At 46.1% G+C, this 19,682-nt stretch overlaps 1 pseudogene; it reads left to right on the forward strand.

Moving 5' to 3' along the window:
• The first annotated feature begins 6,889 nt into the window (after window positions 1-6,889).
• Window positions 6,890-16,169, forward strand: LOC112259662 (annotated as a pseudogene).
• Window positions 16,170-19,682: the final 3,513 nt, after the last annotated feature.

A 19,682-nucleotide genomic window follows, 5' to 3' on the forward strand; every position in this document is an offset into this window, starting at 1 on the left:
GGGCCCACATAATGTCAATGTGGACATGTTTGCTGGTCTAGCACTACTGACCCAGTTTGGCTAGCAGAGGTCAGTCACTGCATGTTGGTGAGCAACGCTTATGAATTAGCTCTGTCATGTGACGTGTTAGGTCTCAAGTCCAGAGAGCTTATTCAGCAGCCTTCAGCTGGCTCAGTAGTCACTCAGTAGTCACTCAGTAGTCACTCAGTCATCACTCAGTAGTCACTCAGTCATCACTCAGCCATCACTCCGTCATCACTCAGTAGTCACTCAGTCATCACTCAGTAGTCACTCGGTAGTCACTCGGTAGTCACTCAGTCATCACTTGGTAGTCACTCAGTAGTCACTCAGTAGACACTCAGTAGTCACGCAGTCATCACTCAGTAGTCACTCAGTAGTCACTCAGTAGACACTCAGTAGTCACTCAGTCATCGCTCAGTAGTCACTCAGTCATCACTCAGTAGTCACTCCATAGTCACTCCGTAGTCACTCAGTCATCACTAAATAGTCACTCTGTAGTCACTCAGTCATCACTCAGTAGTCACTCAGTAGTCACTCAGTAGTCACTCAGTAGTCACTCAGTAGTCACTCAGTCATCACTCAGTCATCACTCAGTAGTCACTCAGTCATCACTAAATAGTCACTCGGTAGTCACTCAGTCATCACTCGGTAGTCACTCAATAGTCACTCAGTCGTCCCTCAATAGTCGCTCGGTAGTCACTCAGTCATCATTCAATAGTCCCTCAGTCATCACTCAGTCATCATTAAGTTGTCACTCAGTAGTCTCTCAGTAGTCACTCAGTAGCCACTCAGTCATCACTCAGTAGTCACTCAGTAGTCACTCAGTCATCACTCAGTAGTCACTCAGAAGACACTCAGTAGACACTCAGTAGTCACTCATTCATCACTCAGTAGTCACTCAGTCATCACTCAGTAGTCACTCAGTAGACACTCAGTAGTCACTCAGTCATCACTCAGTAGTCACTCAGTAGACACTCAGTAGTCACTCTGTAGTCACTCAGTCATAACTCAGTAGTCACTCAGTCATCACTCAGTAGTCACTCAGTAGTCACTCAGTAGTCACTCAGTTATCACTCAGTCATCACTAAATAGTCACTCGGTAGTCACTCAGTCATCACTCGGTAGTCACTCAATAGTCACTCAGTCGTCCCTCAATAGTCGCTCGGTAGTCACTCAGTCATCATTCAATAGTCCCTCAATAGTCACTCAGTCATCACTCAGTCGTCATTAAGTTGTCACTCAGTAGTCTCTCAGTAGTCACTCAGTAGCCACTCAGGTATCACTCAGTAGTCCCTCAATAGTCACTCATTCATCACTCAGTAGTCACTCAGTCATCACTCAGTAGTCACTCTGTAGTCACTCTGTAGTCACTCAGAGGACCACCATGTGGGTAGTGGACAAGTGCACACTTCAGGAAAAAGTGTAGAGTATTAAAAAGCATAGCCAGCAGGGGGGATCCCACCCTCCAAGAGCCCAAACATTTAAACAAAACATAGACCTCTAGTCTTCACTCAGCGGCCACTCAGTAGTCACATACAGTAGATGAGCTTCATGGATTCATACTGTGCACTGCAGAGGCTCAGTGATAATCCTGAATATGTCAACAGAGTTAATCCCAGGGCCAGTGGTATACTGAGCCATCCAACACGTGCAGTAGAGTTATAGAGAAGCAGGCACGCATACAGGCCAGGCCAAATTCATCATCAGTGTAATCTCATTCTCGGACACAACACTCACTTGATGAATGACTAAGAGGCTTAATTAAATTGTGTTTAACAAGATGAAGACCATATGTGGGATTATTTTGAGGTAAGGAGATCTTAACTGTGAATTTCTACGATAATAACTGTAGCTCCCTTCAGTAACCACGAGCACAACCGTTCCTTGATTTTAACTGGCGGCTTTATTCTGTAGTTTTAGTCAGAATTATCACCTTCCGTGAGAACTATAAAGTAAATGAAAATACAGTTAAGCACACTCTTACAACCTTATTTTACGAGTGACTTATTAGCTTGGTATAACTCTGAAGTGCTTACATACATAACAGTTTAACCGGCGTTATAACGGGTTCAGATTAAACACATGAATAAAGGAAAAAATACCTCATTGGCTGCTGATTACAGAAGGGAGGAAATCAAACTTCACACTTATTATTCCTGGCATGAATTCACACTTCATCCTAACATACACTCTTCAACCTTTATGAACTACACCCGATGACATGAAAACTTAGCTAACGCAGCCCAGGATTGCCTTCTCTCCAAAAGTGTGTTGCTACAATAAGGATCCCCGTTACAACAGTATTAGCTACGTAGTTCCGATTGTATTATCATTTCCCCCGCACAGCGGATAGGTAAACAATTCAAACAAAAGACAACGACATAACCTGTAAGTCTAACTGTCAGTTACACTCCCACCAATCACCGGTGATTTCTGTGAAAGGGGTCTGCAGGTTTCTTGATCGGCTTCCAGGAGGGTGACTGTCTTATGGATGGGCCTCTCCAGATAGGTGGGTTTGGTGATGCGTTTACCTCTCTCATCTAGGGTTGAGTCGCTGATCAGTAACTTGAATCTTCTCACCCGGCCATCCTGTCCCGGGTACACTTCTGTAACCTTTGCCAATTTCCACTGGTTGCGTGTTGCAGTATCATCTTGCAAAATGACAATGTCATTAATCCTTGCGTTTCTTCTGTCTTTACTCCATTTCTGTCTGTGTTGGAGGTTTAGGAGGTACTCTTTCTTCCACCTTGTCCAGAATTCATTGGCTAAGAATTGTACTCTGCGCCATCTCTTGCGGAGATAAAGATCTTCCTTGATGAACTGTCCAGGTGGCGGTAAGATAACTGTGGACTTCATTGTTAAGATGTGATTTGGCGTGAGAGGTTCTGGACCTAATGGATCATTCAGATATTCCGTAGTTAGGGGCCTACTATTTAAAATCGCCATGACTTCATAGAGAAAGGTACGCAGAGAAGCGGTGTCGAGTCTTCCGTCTGACTGATCAAGAGTGGATGTTAAGATACTTCATATTGTGCGGATTTGCCTTTCCCAAACACCACCCATGTGACTTGAAGATGGGGTGTTCATGATAAACTCGCATCCAAGTTCCTTCAGTCGTGTTTGATCCATTTCTTTCAGGGCGTCCACAAACTCGCGTCTTGCGCCAATGAAGTTGCTGCCTTGATCACATCTGATTTGACGAACATTACCACGTATGGCAATGAATGAACGCAGGGAATTGATAAAAGCGTCGGTGGTTAAGTCGTCAAGCATTTCAATGTGAACTGCTCGGGAGCCCATGCAAGTGAGTAGGAGCCCATAACGCTTTAACTCTCTTCTTCCGTCCTTGGCATAGAAAGGTCCAAAGCAGTCCATCCCGCAGTATGTGAAGGGAGGTGCGGTCTCCATGCGTTCCTTCGGAAGATCTGCCATCCTTTGCCCTTCTGTACATCTTCTGAATTTCCTGCATTTCACACATTTGTAGATGTGAGAGGAAACTGCATTGCTGCATCCTAGGATCCATATACCGTTGGATCGCAGCTCATTGATCGTCATTCCACGTCCTTGGTGTCATACTCTTTCATGATAGTGCTTGACGAGCAGCACTGACAAGTGGCTATCTCTTGGCAGGATTGCGGGATGCTTCACATGGGAATGAAGAGTTGCATGAGCCAAGCGACATCCCACCCTGAGGATACCTTGCTCATCCAGAAATGGACTCAATTTATGCAACTTGCTTGCTTTATCTTTGGTCTTGATGTCTTTCTGGTGCCTAAGGTTGTGTATCTCATGGGAGAAGGCTGCTTCTTGAACCATCTTTATAATGGTGAGCTCTGCCTCTCTCCTTTCTTCTATGCTTGTAGCTTCACTGGACCTCAGTTTTAAGCCTATGGCTTCCTTGACACGTCGTTTGAGCCTGGCAATAGCTTTTACCACTCTTGCCCAGTCTGAGAACTTATGAAGGTGATCTAGTAATGATCTTTCTTCCTTTGCCTGGGTATCATGGACCAGGGATTTCAGCTCTGGATCATTGTCTGAGAACTCTTCCCCCTTGACTTGTCCTTTGGGAAGTTCTTCATGCCAAAGAAAGTCTGGACCTGTGAACCAGTTGGAAGCCATGAGCTGTTCTGATGTGAGACCTCTGGAAGCATGATCCCCAGGATTCTCTACAGAGGTCACATATCTCTATTGTTCGGGATCTGTGCTTTGCTTAATGCGTTGAATACAGTTAGCTACAAAAGACGTGGAATCTTCTGGCTTCATTGTTGATGTAGCCAAGAACTACCTTCGAGTCTGTCCAGAAGTATTCCTGTAGACCTTGTATCTCTAGCTCCTTTTTGAGCATGTCACTTGTTCGAACAGCTACCACCGCTGCTGAAAGTTCCAGTCGTGGTATGGTCGTAACCTTGGAAGGGGCGACTCTCGACTTCCCCATAACTAGGGAGCAATGAACTTCTCCTGCGGTGCTGATTGTTCTGAGGTATGAGCACTCTCCATAACCTGAGGTACTAGCGTCGGAGAAGTGATGGAGCTCATAACTCTGCACCTCCTTGAAACTTGATGGCAAGTAGCTTCGTTGGATCCTTACTTCAGACAAGTTTTGTAGACCTTGGAGCCAGAATTCCCACTGGGAACGTAGGTCATCGGGAAGGGGGTCATCCCAGTCGATTTTGTCACGACACATCCGCTGCAAGATCTGCTTCCCCGCCAGGACAAAGGGTGCCACAAACCCAAGCGGATCATATACAGAGGCTACTGTAGACAACACTCCTCTTCTTGTGAGTGGGCGTTCCTTGACAACTACTCTAAACTGGAACTCGTCTGATGCGACACACCACAGTACACCAAGCGCTCTCTCCATGTGTGGTTCACCCAGAGTCATATCCAGGTCTTTGGCACCCTCGGCACGTTCTTCCTTGGGAATTGTGGCTATAACTTCCTTGCTGTTAGAGATAAACTTGTGCAACTGAAGTTTGTCGATGCTGCAAAGCTCTCTTGCTTCTTTCACCAGCTGGGCCGCTTCAGCTTCAGACGATACGCTCGTCAGCCCATCATCAACATAAAAGTTCCTTTCTATGAACTGGATAGACTTCTCGCTGAAGCTTCCTCGTCCTTCGGCAGCAAGATGTTTGAGACCATAGTTGGCGCAACCAGGAGATGAAGCTGCGCCGAACAAGTGGACCTTCATACGATACACTGAGGGTTGAGACTCTAGATCTCCGTTCTCCCACCAAAGGAACCATAGATAATCTTGGTCTTCTGCTTTCACATGAAACTGGTGGAACATGCGCTCTACATCACACATGATTGCAACTGGACCCTTACGAAAACGACAAAGGACGCCCAGCAATGTGTTTGTCAACTCTGGACCGGTAAGGAGATGATCATTCAAGGACGTCTCTCGAAACTTAGCTGAGCAGTCAAAGACGACTCGTATCTTCCCAGGCTTTTGTGGGTGATAAACCCCATGGTGCGGGATGTAGCATGCTGGATGCTTGTTCATTTCCTCTTTAGAGACCTTCTCAGCATCTCCACAAGCTATAGTCTCTTCCATGAATGCTGTGTAGTCCTTGTAGTACTGCTTGTCTCTCCTTAGCCTCCTTTCCAGGCACTTGAGTCGGTGAACTGCACATGTTTTATTGTTCGGCAGATTGGGTCTTTCTTCCTTGAACGGCAGCGGCATCTCATAATGTCCATTGTCCTTACGTCTGATGCCCTCTTTCATTTTCTTCAGGAACCGGATATCCTCTTGAGATATGAGGTCCTCTTCTGCAGCTCTCTCGTTGAAGTCAGATTCAAGCGTCTTGATAATGTCCAGTGTTGTGATTACCTCTCTTACACGTGTTCTACAAACATAGTGTACTTGATTTGTGAGGTTGGAAGAAGATTGAAGGCTTGGCATCACCTGTCTAACGATAACCCGATGACTCACTCCAATAGGGTCGCCATAGTCGATACATGGATTTCCATAGCCGACTATGCTCCAGCCAAGATCTGTTCTCTGAGCAAAAGGCTGATTTCCCTTACCAGACACAATTTCTCTTGGAAGGAGAGCCTGGGAGCAGTTGTAGCCAATTAAGAGACCGACATCACAGCTCTGTTGAGGAGCAATCTCCTCTGCAATGTGTTCAAGATGAGACCATGCTCTTGCAGTCTCTGGAGTAGGAATATGATCTCTGTTTGCAGGAATAAACTCTCTCGAGTAGGTCGTTGGCAGAGGGATTTTCTTCTCCAAGTAAAGCCCTCTAACCTGCAAACCAGACAGCTTCTGGCAGGGCACAATGGTATTCCTTGAAGCCATTGTAGAGAGTTTCAATTGGACTGGCTCCTTCCTTGTATTGAGAGCCTTTGTTGTCTCTTCAAGGATAAAGGTGGTGTCGCTCTGGGTGTCAAGAAGTGCATACACGAGAACTTCACGATCTGGCTCACTTGTGGTTGACACCCATACTGGAATGATTGTGGAGGTGTGAGTGTTGTTAATGTCCCTTACGACTCTGTTAGATATGGCCTCACTTGACGCTCTTGTCCCCTTATCTTGTGGGGTCTTCCTATCCCTTAACCTTTCTTTAGTACGATCTTCGTGCAGGCAGGATGGATGCCTCCTCTGACACGTGTCGCAGGTGTTCCTGTTATCACAATCTTTTGAGCGATGCCCAGGCCTTAAACAGCCAAAGCACAATTTATTATCTTGAACAAAACTTCTTCTTTTTTTAACTAACATTGAGTTTTTAACCAATGAAAATAATTTATTTTGCCAAAATAAAGATGGGTATAAAGTGGTCATTTAAATACCCTGCCCATCTGGGGACATGGAGGACTGGCCTGGGACAGAGTCAAATCCCTGGGAGGACCCTGCCCATCTGGGGACATGGAGGACTGGCCTGGGACAGAGTCAAACCCCTGGGAGGACCCTGCCCATCTGGGGACATGGAGGACTGGCCTGGGACAGAGTCAAATCCCTGGGAGGACCCTGCCCATCTGGGGACATGGAGGACTGGCCTGGGACAGAGTCAAACCCCTGGGAGGACCCTGCCCATCTGGGGACATGGAGGACGGGCCTGGGACAGAGTCAAACCGAGTCAAACCCCTGGGAGGTCCCTGCCCATCTGGGGACATGGAGGGCTACCTACTGTAGTGGATCTACTGCAGCGCTACCTATTGTAGTGGATCGACTGTAGTGCAACCTACTGCGTGTGGTCCCTGCCCATCTGGGGACATGGAGGGCTACCTACTGTAGTGGATCTACTGCAGCGCTACCTACTGTAGTGGATATACTGCAGCGCTACCTATTGTAGCGCAACCTACTGCGTGTTCTCAGCCTAGCCTGTAAGTACGGCTGTTTGTTGTTGGCTCAGTGATAATGGCTACTGACTGATGTGACTTCCATCAACAGAGATACTTCATCATCTCAGAAGAACACAGGCACTGAGTGTTAAACTGAGGACAGCAGTGTGACATGCTGATGGGGATCTGATTCTGCCTAATGACTTACTGTTCAAACCTATTTACTTTGTGAATTTTATTTATCCGTTATTTTACCAGGTAAATTGACACGTTCTCATTTGCAGCAACAACCTGGGGAATAGTAACAGGGGAGAGGGGGGATGAATGAGCCAATTGTAAACTGGGGATTATTAGGTGACAGTCAGATTGGGAATTTAGCCAGGACACCAGGGTTAACACCCCTACAATACGTGCCATGGGATCTTTAATGACCTCAGAAAGTCAGGACACCCATTTAAAAGACTGCACCCTACACAGGGCCCTGGGGAATTGGGATATTTTTTAAGACCAGAGGAAAGAGTGCCTCCTACAGGACCTCCAACACCACTTCCAGCAGCATCTGGTCTCCCATCCAGAGACTGACCAGGACCAACCCTGCTTAGCTTCAGAAGCAAGCCAGCAGTGGTATGCAGGGTGGTGTGCTGCTGGCTGAATACCTGCTATGAATGACCATACTGTACATCACTTCATAATTCAGCCATGTCTTGGAACTAGCCAGAACAACTAAGAGCTGAGTCTGCATGTAGAAATGCTGATCTAGGATCAGGTTCAATGGTTATAACCTAAAAGGCAAAACTGATCCTAGATCAGCACTCCTACTCTGAGACACTTTATCAGGCCTGGTGTTACTTTGCCAAGGACTCAGAGCTCTGGCAGTTAGTTGAGGAATGTTTAGGAATGTTGAGGAATGTTTAGGAATGTTGAAGAACGTTGGAATTTTGAGGAATGCTGAGGAGCGTTGAGGAATGCTGTTGTAAGCTTGGGCAACTCTTTGTAGCTACAAGGTGTTGACATGTGTGTTTCTGTTTTCCAGCGGCAGCAGTGTTGGACAAACGTGTGGATCACAGGAACCTGTTTGCACAGAGAGCCTGCTGCAAGAGTCACTTTGTTAACAACGGCCATGGTAAAGTAACTGTAAAGGTATCCAAGAGATTAAGAGCGATGGGACAGCAACTAAAGGGTTGCTAGTTCGAATCCCTGAGCTGACGAGGTGAAAAATCTGTCTGTGACCTTAATTAAGGCACTAAACCCTAATTTCTCGTGGAAGTTGTTCTGGATAAGTGTCTGCTAAAGATTTCAAATGTAAAATGTAAAGCTGTAATGGGGACAGAGTAATGGGGACAGCAGATAAGGGGACAGAATAATGGGGACAGAATAATGGGGACAGGAGTAATGGGGACAGGAGTAATGGGGACATCAGTAATGGGGACAGCAATAATGAGGACAACAGTAATGGGGACAGCAGTAATGGGGACAGCAGTAACACTATAGCATCATGCGAGGGCAGCAGTGTCCCTTGAATGCCATTACCCTTGTTTTATTATATTCAATATTAATATATATAATTATATAATAACTACATTTGTCAGTTGAATGGTTAATGAAACGCTATATAGAATGAAACACGATATAGAATGAAACACGATATAGAATGAAACTCTATATAGAATGAAACACTATAACTTTATGTGTTCCAGCAGGACATCACACGAGGCTGGAAGATCACAGCAGACCAAACACTCCTCCATACTGGAATACCTCAGGAGTAAGAAGGTATGTGAGCAGTTCCTAAAACGACCACAAGAGAGCGCTCCAAATTCATCACTGTCAGTAAAGAATAAAGCCCTACTAAATTGGGAATTTTATGAATAAATAACAAATACATTTGCTATTACATTCGGAAACATACATATTCGTTCTAGATCTATATATAAATATCAAACTAGTCCCAGAATAACGACATCGCTTGTCTTTGTTTCTTTTTTAAAAAGTGAGGGTGTGCGAAACCTTCCATTCCAACCAGTGCCGAGACTTCTGGCCAGTTTCCAACCTGCGGGTTGAACCGTAACTGTGAGCCGACCGGGGTGAGGGGGGACAGGGTGCTGCTGTTCCAGGGTCCCCTGGGGGTGGAGGTCATAGAGGAATGTCATTGTGAAAACAGACGGACACAATGTGTCTGGGTTCGCGTGCTTAATTACGTACTTCTTTGAGACGCCATACGAGACGGTCATTGATGTGGGAAGCTGTTCCTGTTCGAAAGGTTCGCCAGGTGTGTATCCTTCCCAAAACATTTGGGAAGAGTGTACAAAAACATTCAATTTGTTTAAACGTGCACTGATGTCAATGGGAGATTTGAGTAAAAAGGTTAAATTCGTAAAACATTTGTGCGCACAAAAGTGTCACAATTTTCATGCATTTACCTGTAGCCTGAAGCTGAACATTTTATTATCATTTATATTTTATGTGTTATACATTTGTTATAAATTGCTATTTTATTTATGTCATATAACTTATTGCAGTCTCAACAATCGTTCATTGAGTTAATGTCAATCAATCATTATTCACATCTCAAATTAGTGTGCACACTGATAATTAAATGGTAGCCACAGAGGCTATAGGGCCCAATAGAAAATATTGTCTTGTCATGTGAATGACCTCAAAGTGCACGAAACAGGCCAACTGAGTATCATGATACATTATCATGTTCAGAATGTCACATAAGCAGCCATAAAGTCACTGGTCATAAGCAACCTGTCACGACTTCCACCGAAGTCGGTCCCTCTCCTTGTTCGGGCGGCGGTCAACGTCACTAGCCTTCTAGCCATCGCTGATCCACTTTTCATTTTCCATTTGTTTTGTCTTTGTCTTACACACCTAGTTTCAAACCCCCAATTACTTGTTCATTATTTAACCCTCTCCTCCCCCATGTTTGTTTGTGAGTAATTGTTTGTATGTAATATGGTTCGTTATGTGGGCTCGCTTTATTGTATTGTATTTAGTCTATTTTTGAGTAAATTACTTTTATTTACTCATATCTGCTGTCCTGCGCCTGACTCCTCTACACAAGCTATACACAGACCTCCTTACACAACCATAATGTCACTGGTCATAAGCAGCCATAATGTCACTGGTTATAATCAGCCATAATAATGTAATAATGAATAACATCCTAATTGAATACATAATTCCCCAGCACCACCATATGTAAAATGTATGCATGCATGACAGCAAGTCGCTTTGGATAAAAGCGTCTGCCAAAAGTGCAGATATGATATATTGTTATATTATAATGTATTTTTCTCAGATGGGTTCTCCTGCGTGCCCACTGAGTTTGACTCTGCCCTTAGTGGAGACCCCTAACAAGGTAGACCTGGTCCAGACAGTGGAGACTTGTGAGCTGAAGGAGAGGTCCTTCAGAGTTCCTTACATAGAGTTCTACTATAAAATAGTCTACGGTGACGACGGAGTCAAAGAGGAGAAACTCATGGTGAGCTCACGTTGCAGACGGTGTCCTGTGTTTCTACCTCTCTGAATCTTGGATCATTTTAATAATGATCTCCAAAAATAGCAAAGAGAAAACCCAGTAAAACCGCCACTATTTTCTCTTATCCGTTGCCTCCCTGAGAACATTTTTTTTTCTCTGTACTTTGCCCTAATTTGAATAAGAAACTTTAAAGACCTGGGCTAAAGGACTATAATTAGCTCTAGGGCTGAATTGAATCAGTAGCTCAAAAGATCAGCATTACATGTAAAGACAATGTTTCCACGTTCGGGGAGGTTTGGGGAGGATCCGTTCAGGGAGGTTTGGGGAGGATCCGTTCGGGGAGGTTTGGGGAGGATCCGTTCGGGGAGGTTCGGGGAGGATCCGTTCGGGAAGTTCGGGAGGATCCGTTCGGGAGGTTCGGGAGGATCCGTTCGGGAGGTTCGGGAGGATCCGTTCGGGAGGTTTGGGGAGGATCCGTTCGGGAGGTTTGGGGAGGATCCGTTCGGGAAGTTTGGGGAGGATCCGTTTGGGGAGGTTTGGGGAGGATCCGTTTGGGGAGGTTCGGGAGGATCCGTTCGGGAGGTTTGGGGAGGATCCATTCGTGGTAAACGCTATCTATGTCAGCTCAATTGGAAATCACCTTTAAATTTCAAGCGCTCTACAATTGCAGATCTTCGGGCGCTACGGTTCAATCCAGCCCCTAGCCTGATCTAATTCATATGAGTGATAAGAAAGTAGAGGAAGTTAGAGATTCCATCTGGAAGTCAAAGCTTATAGATCCATTTCCCCTGCACATCCAATCCAATCCACTCCCCACTGTTTGGCACCACACAGACAGAGAGATACAGCAGGCGTGAAACGCTGTAGGTTGACAAGGTTAGGTGTTCTGTTATCTTTGTGCACATAAACCAGCACAGGATGAACTGAATGTTGGAATGGCTTTATCACACGGTCTTCTTGGCAGGGAGATATTGTATATACTGGCCATGACTTCAGTGAGTTTGGTTGAATATAGAAATTATTGTAATCACTGTCTTTATGATGTCCGACTGGAGGGATTTAAACAGACTATGTCTTGGTTTAGGAGAAAATGAAATAAAAACATTACTCATGGTTACACATATCGGCAAGCTTACGAAGGGATGAAAGAGAACAAGAGTGTTAAACCTACAACTTGTTGAAATAAAATGTAATATTCCTTTCTATAGATTTTACGCTGGAAGACCCTAAAAATGGTCAAAGACTCCAACCACCCTAGTCATAGACTGTTCTCTCTGCTACCGCAGAGCAAGCAGGACCAGAACCACCCTAGTCATAGACTGTTCTCTCTGCTACCGCACAGCAAGCAGGACCAGAACGCCAAGTCTAGGTCCAAGAGGCTTCTGAACAGCTTCTACCCCCCCCAACCAGAAGACTCCTGAACAGCTAATCAAATAGAAACCTAGACTATTTGCATTGACCCCACCCCCTCTTTTACACTGCTGCTATGTCTGTTTATTATCTATGCATAGTCACTTTACCTCTACCTGCATGTACATATTACCTCAACTAACCTGTTTATTATCTATGCATAGTCACTTTACCTCTACCTACATGTACAAATTACCTCAACTAACCTGTTTATTATCTATGCATAGTCACTTTACCTCTACCTACATGTACAAATTACCTCAACTAACCTATTTATTATCTATGCATAGTCACTTTACCTCTACCTGCATGTACATATTACCTCAACTACCCTGTTTATTATCTATGCATAGTCACTTTACCTCTACCTACATGTACATATTACCTCAATTACCTCAACTAACCCTGTCCCACCTCACATTGACTCAGTACTGGTACCCCCTGTATATAGACTCCACATTGACTCTATACCGGTACCCCCTGTATATAGCCTCCACATTGACTCTGTACCGGTACCCCCCTGTATATAGCCTCCACATTGACTCTATACCGGTACCCCCTGTATATAGCCTCCACATTGACTCTGTACCGGTACCCCCTGTATATAGCCTCCACATTGACTCTATACCGGTACCCCCTGTATATAGCCTCCACAGTGACTCTGTACCGGTACCCCCTGTATATAGCCTCCACATTGACTCTGTACCGGTACCCCCTGTATATAGCCTCCACATTGACTCTGTACCGGTACCACCTGTATATAGCCTTAACATTGACTCTGTACCAGTACCCCCTGTATGTAGCCTCCACAGTGACTCTGTACCGGTACCCCCTGTATATAGCCTCCACATTGACTCTGTACTGGTACCCCCTGTATATAGCCTCCACATTGACTCTGTACCAGTACCACCTGTATATAGCCTCCACATTGACTCTGTACCAGTACCACCTGTATATAGCCTCCACATTGACTCTGTACCAGTACCACCTGTATATAGCCTCCACATTGACTCTATACCAGTACCCCCTGTATATAACCTCCACATTGACTCTATACCGATACCCCCTGTATATAGCCTCCACATTGACTCTGTACCGGTACCCCCTGTATATAGCCTCCACATTGACTCTGTACCGGTACCCCCTGTATTTAGCCTCCACATTGACTCTGTACCGGTACCCCCTGTATGTAGCCTTCACATTGACTCTGTACCGGTACCCCCTGTATATAGCCTCCACATTGACTCTGTACCGGTACCCCCTGTATATAGCCTCCACATTGACTCTGTACCGGTACCCCCTGTATATAGCATCCACATTGACTCTGTACCGGTACCCCCTGTATATAGCCTCCACATTGACTCTGTACCAGTACACCCTGTATATAGCCTCCACATTGACTCTGTACCGGTACCCCCTCTATATAGCCTTCACATTGACTCTCTACCGGTACCCCCTGTATATAGCCTCCACATTGTCTCTGTACCGGTACCCCCTGTATATAGCCTTCACATTGACTCTGTACCTGTACCCCCTGTATTTAGCCTCCACATTGACCCTGTACCGGTACCCCCTGTATATAGCCTCCACATTGACTCTGTACCGGTACCCCCTGTATATAGCCTCCACATTGACTCTGTACCGGTACCCGCTGTATATAGCCTCCACATTGACTCTGTACCGGTACCCCCTGTATATAACCTCCACATTGACTCTGTACCGTTACCCCCTGTATATAGCCTCCACATTGACTCTGTACCGGTACCCCCTGTATATAGCCTCCACATTGACTCTGTACCGGTACCCCCTGTATATAGCATCCACATTGACTCTGTACCGGTACCCCCTGTATATAGCCTCCACATTGACTCTGTACCAGTACACCCTGTATATAGCCTCCACATTAACTCTGTACCGGTACCCCCTGTATATAGCCTCCACATTAACTCTGTACCGGTACCCCCTTGTAAATAACCTCCACATTGACTCTGTACCGGTACACCCTTGTATATAGCCTCCACATTGACTCTGTACCGGTACCCCCTTGTATATAACCTCGCTACTGTTATTTTACTGCTGCTCTTTAACTATTTATTATTGACATTTTTTATCTATTTTTTACCGAACACTTATTTTTCATAACTGCATTGTTCGTTATTGGTTTGTAAGTAAGCATTTCACTGTCACCTGTTTTATTCTGCGCATGTGACAAATACAATTTGAGGGCTCCGGAGTGGCGCAGCAGTCTAAAGGCACTACATCTCAGTGCAAGAGGCGGCACTACAGTCCCTGGTTTGAATCCAGGCTGTATCACATCTGGCCGTGATTGGGAGTCCCATAGGGCGGTGCAGAATTGGCCCAGCGTCGTCCGGGTTTGAACGAGGTAGGCCACCATTGTAAATAAGAATTTGTTCTTAGTTCTTAACTGACTTGCCTAGTTAAATAAAGGTTAAAATAACTAAAATAAATATATATATTTTTGTTAAATGTGAACGTAGAAAGAGAAGAAAGACAGCCACATGTCGTTAGAGTACCGAGTATTTAACTCCTCTAACTCCTGTGTCTGTCTGAGTGTTTAAGCATATAAAGCTGTCTGCCACCCACTCTCACAAAGGTGTGAGGAGAGCAAACACAAATGGACCCTGTAGGTGTCAAATCACGTTTAGTAGATCTCCCTGCTGGTGGGCCGGCCTGTGGTGAGCTGATTGCTGATGGACTTTTCAATTCAATTCAAGGGGCTTTATTGGCATGGAAAACATTTGTTAACATTTCCAAAGCAAGTGAAGTAGATAATAGATGGCCTTTTCTCTGTGTTGCTAATGTCTCAACAGGAAATAGATGTGGGCAGATGTTTGGGAGGCTGCACCGCAGGATACCGCTGTCTTCTCAGGTCAACTAGAACACAGCTGCTCCCTCCCACCCTTCCTCCTTACAGTACCCCAGCTCTCCTCCTCCTCTTCCTCCCTTCAGCACCCCAGCTCTCCTCTCCTCCTCTTCCTCCCTGCAGCACCCTAGCTCTCCTCTCCTCCTCCTCCTCTTCCTCCCTTCAGTACCCCAGTTCTCCTCTCCTCCTCCTCTTCCTCCCTGCAGTTCCCCAGCTCTCCTTCTCCTCTTCCTCCCTGCAGTTCCCCAGCTCGCCTCCTCCTGCCTCGCATCTCCTCTCTCATACCAACTGCCTGCTAGCTGTTAGCTCTAACACTTTGCTACACCCATAAAGTTAGGCTGTTGTTGTTTAAATACCACTTGTTTGGTTTGGTTTCTTCTTCACACTCCCTCCAAGTTTCCTCAGTTTGTGATTGTTGCATATATTGTAGTGATAGGCTTATATTGCGTAGAAACCTATATTTTTTTCTGGTGAACAGGTTTGATGTGAAAGTGTATGTTTGAGAAATGTGTTTACTCTTGGATATTGTGCCGCAAAACACAGACCTAGATGTCTCTGGGATATATTTGGTTATGGATTGAATGCATGGTTTTTCACAACAGCACTTCACCTTCTTATAACCTTGTCTCACTCTGTATTGCAGGAGCCCCTCTGATTCAGAAGTATGCCATCTGTGGGCTGAGAGACCCACTAAATCTTGTGTCCCTCTGGGCTACGACAGCCACATATTCCTCAACCAGCATGGCAAGATTAGCACAGTCTTCTCCAGCTCCTCCTGTCTCTGCCAGTCCTGAACCAGTCCTCTACTAGAGAATACACACACCACCATCCCCAGTCCTCTACTAGAGAATACACTCACCACCATCCCCAGTCCTGTACTAGAGAATACACTCACCACCATCCCCAGTCCTGTACTAGAGAATACACTCACCACCATCCCCAGTCCTGTACTAGAGAATACACTCACCACCATCCCCAGTCCTCTACTAGAGAATACACTCACCACCATCCCCAGTCCTGTACTAGAGAATACACTCACCACCATCCCCAGTCCTCTACTAGAGAATACACACACCACCATCCCCAGTCCTCTACTAGAGAGAATACACACACCACCATCCCCAGTCCTCTACTAGAGAATACACACACCACCATCCCCAGTCCTCTACTAGAGAATACACTCACCACCATCCCCAGTCCTCTACTAGAGAATACACACACCACCATCCCCAGTCCTGTACTAGAGAATACACTCACCACCATCCCCAGCCCTCTACTAGAGAATACACACACCACCATCCCCAGTCCTCTACTAGAGAATACACTCACCACCATCCCCAGTCCTGTACTAGAGAATACACTCACCACCATCCCCAGTCCTCTAATAGAGAATACACACACCACCATCCCCAGTCCTCTACTAGAGAATACACTCACCACCATCCCCAGTCCTCTACTAGAGAATACACTCACCACCATCCCCAGTCCTCTACTAGAGAATACACACACCACCACCCCCAGCCCTCTACTAGAGAATACACACACCACCATCCCCAGTCCTCTACTAGAGAATACACTCACCACCATCCCCAGTCCTCTACTAGAGAATACACACACCACCATCCCCAGTCCTCTACTAGAGAATACACACACCACCATCCCCAGTCCTCTACTAGAGAATACACACACCACCATCCCCAGTCCTCTACTAGAGAATACACATACCACCATCCCCAGTCCTCTACTAGAGAATACACACACCACCATCCCCAGTCCTCTACTAGAGAATACACTCACCACCATCCCCAGCCCTCTACCAGAGAATACACACACCACCATCCCCAGTCCTCTACTAGAGAATACACACACCACCATCCCCAGTCCTCTACTAGAGAATACACACACCACCATCCCCAGTCCTCTACTAGAGAATACACACACCACCATCCCCAGTCCTCTACTAGAGAATACACACACCACCATCCCCAGTCCTCTACTAGAGAATACACTCACCACCATCCCCAGTCCTCTACTAGAGAATACACTCACCACCATCCCCAGTCCTCTACTAGAGAATACACACACCACCATCCCCAGTCCTCTACTAGAGAATACACTCACCACCATCCCCAGCCCTCTACTAGAGAATACACACACCACCATCCCCAGTCCTCTACTAGAGAATACACACACCACCATCCCCAGTCCTCTACTAGAGAATACACACACCACCATCCCCAGTCCTCTACTAGAGAATACACACACCACCATCCCCAGTCCTCTACTAGAGAATACACACACCACCATCCCCAGTCCTCTACTAGAGAATACACTCACCACCATCCCCAGTCCTCTACTAGAGAATACACACACCACCATCCCCAGTCCTCTACTAGAGAATACACACACCACCATCCCCAGTCCTCTACTAGAGAATACACACACCACCACCCCCAGCCCTCTACTAGAGAATACACACACCACCATCCCCAGTCCTCTACTAGAGAATACACACACCACCACCCCCAGCCCTCTACTAGAGAATACACACACCACCATCCCCAGTCCTCTACTAGAGAATACACACACCACCATCCCCAGTCCTCTACTAGAGAATACACACACCACCACCCCCAGCCCTCTACTAGAGAATACACACACCACCATCCCCAGTCCTCTACTAGAGAATACACTCACCACCATCCCCAGTCCTCTACTAGAGAATACACACACCACCACCCCCAGTCCTCTACTAGAGAATACACACACCACCATCCCCAGTCCTCTACTAGAGAATACACACACCACCATCCCCAGTCCTCTACTAGAGAATACACACACCACCACCCCCAGTCCTCTACTAGAGAATACACACACCACCATCCCCAGTCCTCTACTAGAGAATACACACACCACCACCCCCAGCCCTCTACTAGAGAATACACACACCACCATCCCCAGTCCTCTACTAGAGAATACACTCACCACCATCCCCAGCCCTCTACTAGAGAATACACACACCACCATCCCCAGTCCTCTACTAGAGAATACACACACCACCATCCCCAGTCCTCTACTAGAGAATACACACACCACCACCCCCAGCCCTCTACTAGAGAATACACACACCACCACCCCCAGCCCTCTACTAGAGAATACACACACCACCATCCCCAGTCCTCTACTAGAGAATACACACACCACCACCCCCAGCCCTCTACTAGAGAATACACACACCACCATCCCCAGTCCTCTACTAGAGAATACACACACCACCATCCCCAGTCCTCTACTAGAGAATACACACACCACCACCCCCAGCCCTCTACTAGAGAATACACACACCACCATCCCCAGTCCTCTACTAGAGAATACACACACCACCATCCCCAGTCCTCTACTAGAGAATACACACACCACCATCCCCAGTCCTCTACTAGAGAATACACACACCACCATCCCCAGTCCTCTACTAGAGAATACACACACCACCATCCCCAGTCCTCTACTAGAGAATACACACACCACCATCCCCAGTCCTCTACTAGAGAATACACACACCACCATCCCCAGTCCTCTACTAGAGAATACACACACCACCACCCCCAGTCCTCTACTAGAGAATACACACACCACCATCCCCAGTCCTCTACTAGAGAATACACACCACCATCCCCAGCCCTCTACTAGAGAATACACACACCACCATCCCCAGTCCTCTACTAGAGAATACACACACCACCATCCCCAGCCCTCTACTAGAGAATACACACACCACCATCCCCAGTCCTCTACTAGAGAATACACACACCACCATCCCCAGTCCTCTACTAGAGAATACACACACCACCATCCCCAGTCCTCTACTAGAGAATACACACACCACCATCCCCAGTCCTCTACTAGAGAATACACACACCACCATCCCCAGTCCTCTACTAGAGAATACACACACCACCACCCCCAGCCCTCTACTAGAGAATACACACACCACCACCCCCTATGACTCTCTTGCAGAAGTCTGTAACATCCGGTTCAGAAACAACCCCCGTAGAAATGTATTTATATGGCTGCAGTACCACTTTGATGAGCTAAATGGAGTTTTACCATCTGGACTTATACATATACCAGTCCTGTCTGATATACATGGAGTATATTTGTGGTTAAGATCTTCGACTTGTTTTAGGACCTTCAGCTCAACCTGTTTCTAAGCTTCAGTCTAGGCCTATGTTGAGTCAATTGTTGTTACTATACTTCCACAGCTACCAGATGTCTCTGAATGCAACACTTTGCTGATGCTATTGTTGTGTTATATGTCAAAAATTATTTTGTAGATAAAATGTATTCCAAAACCATGAATCAACTGGATATCAGGCATCAGTGTGTCGAACTGCTTTGCACTTTATCTTGGCCAGGTCGCAGTTGTAAATGAGAACTTGTTCTCAACTGGCCTACCTGGATAAATAAAGGTGATTTTTTTTTAATTATTTTAAAACCCGGAAAATCAATGAAGAATCAATGACACTAACTACTTATCTCTTCAACAAATGCTTGACTGTACTAACTTACAATTCACATTGCTCATTGTCATGCCTATGG

Source organism: Oncorhynchus tshawytscha, linkage group LG10 (assembly GCF_018296145.1).
Source record: "Oncorhynchus tshawytscha isolate Ot180627B linkage group LG10, Otsh_v2.0, whole genome shotgun sequence".
Lineage (NCBI taxonomy): Eukaryota > Metazoa > Chordata > Actinopteri > Salmoniformes > Salmonidae > Oncorhynchus > Oncorhynchus tshawytscha.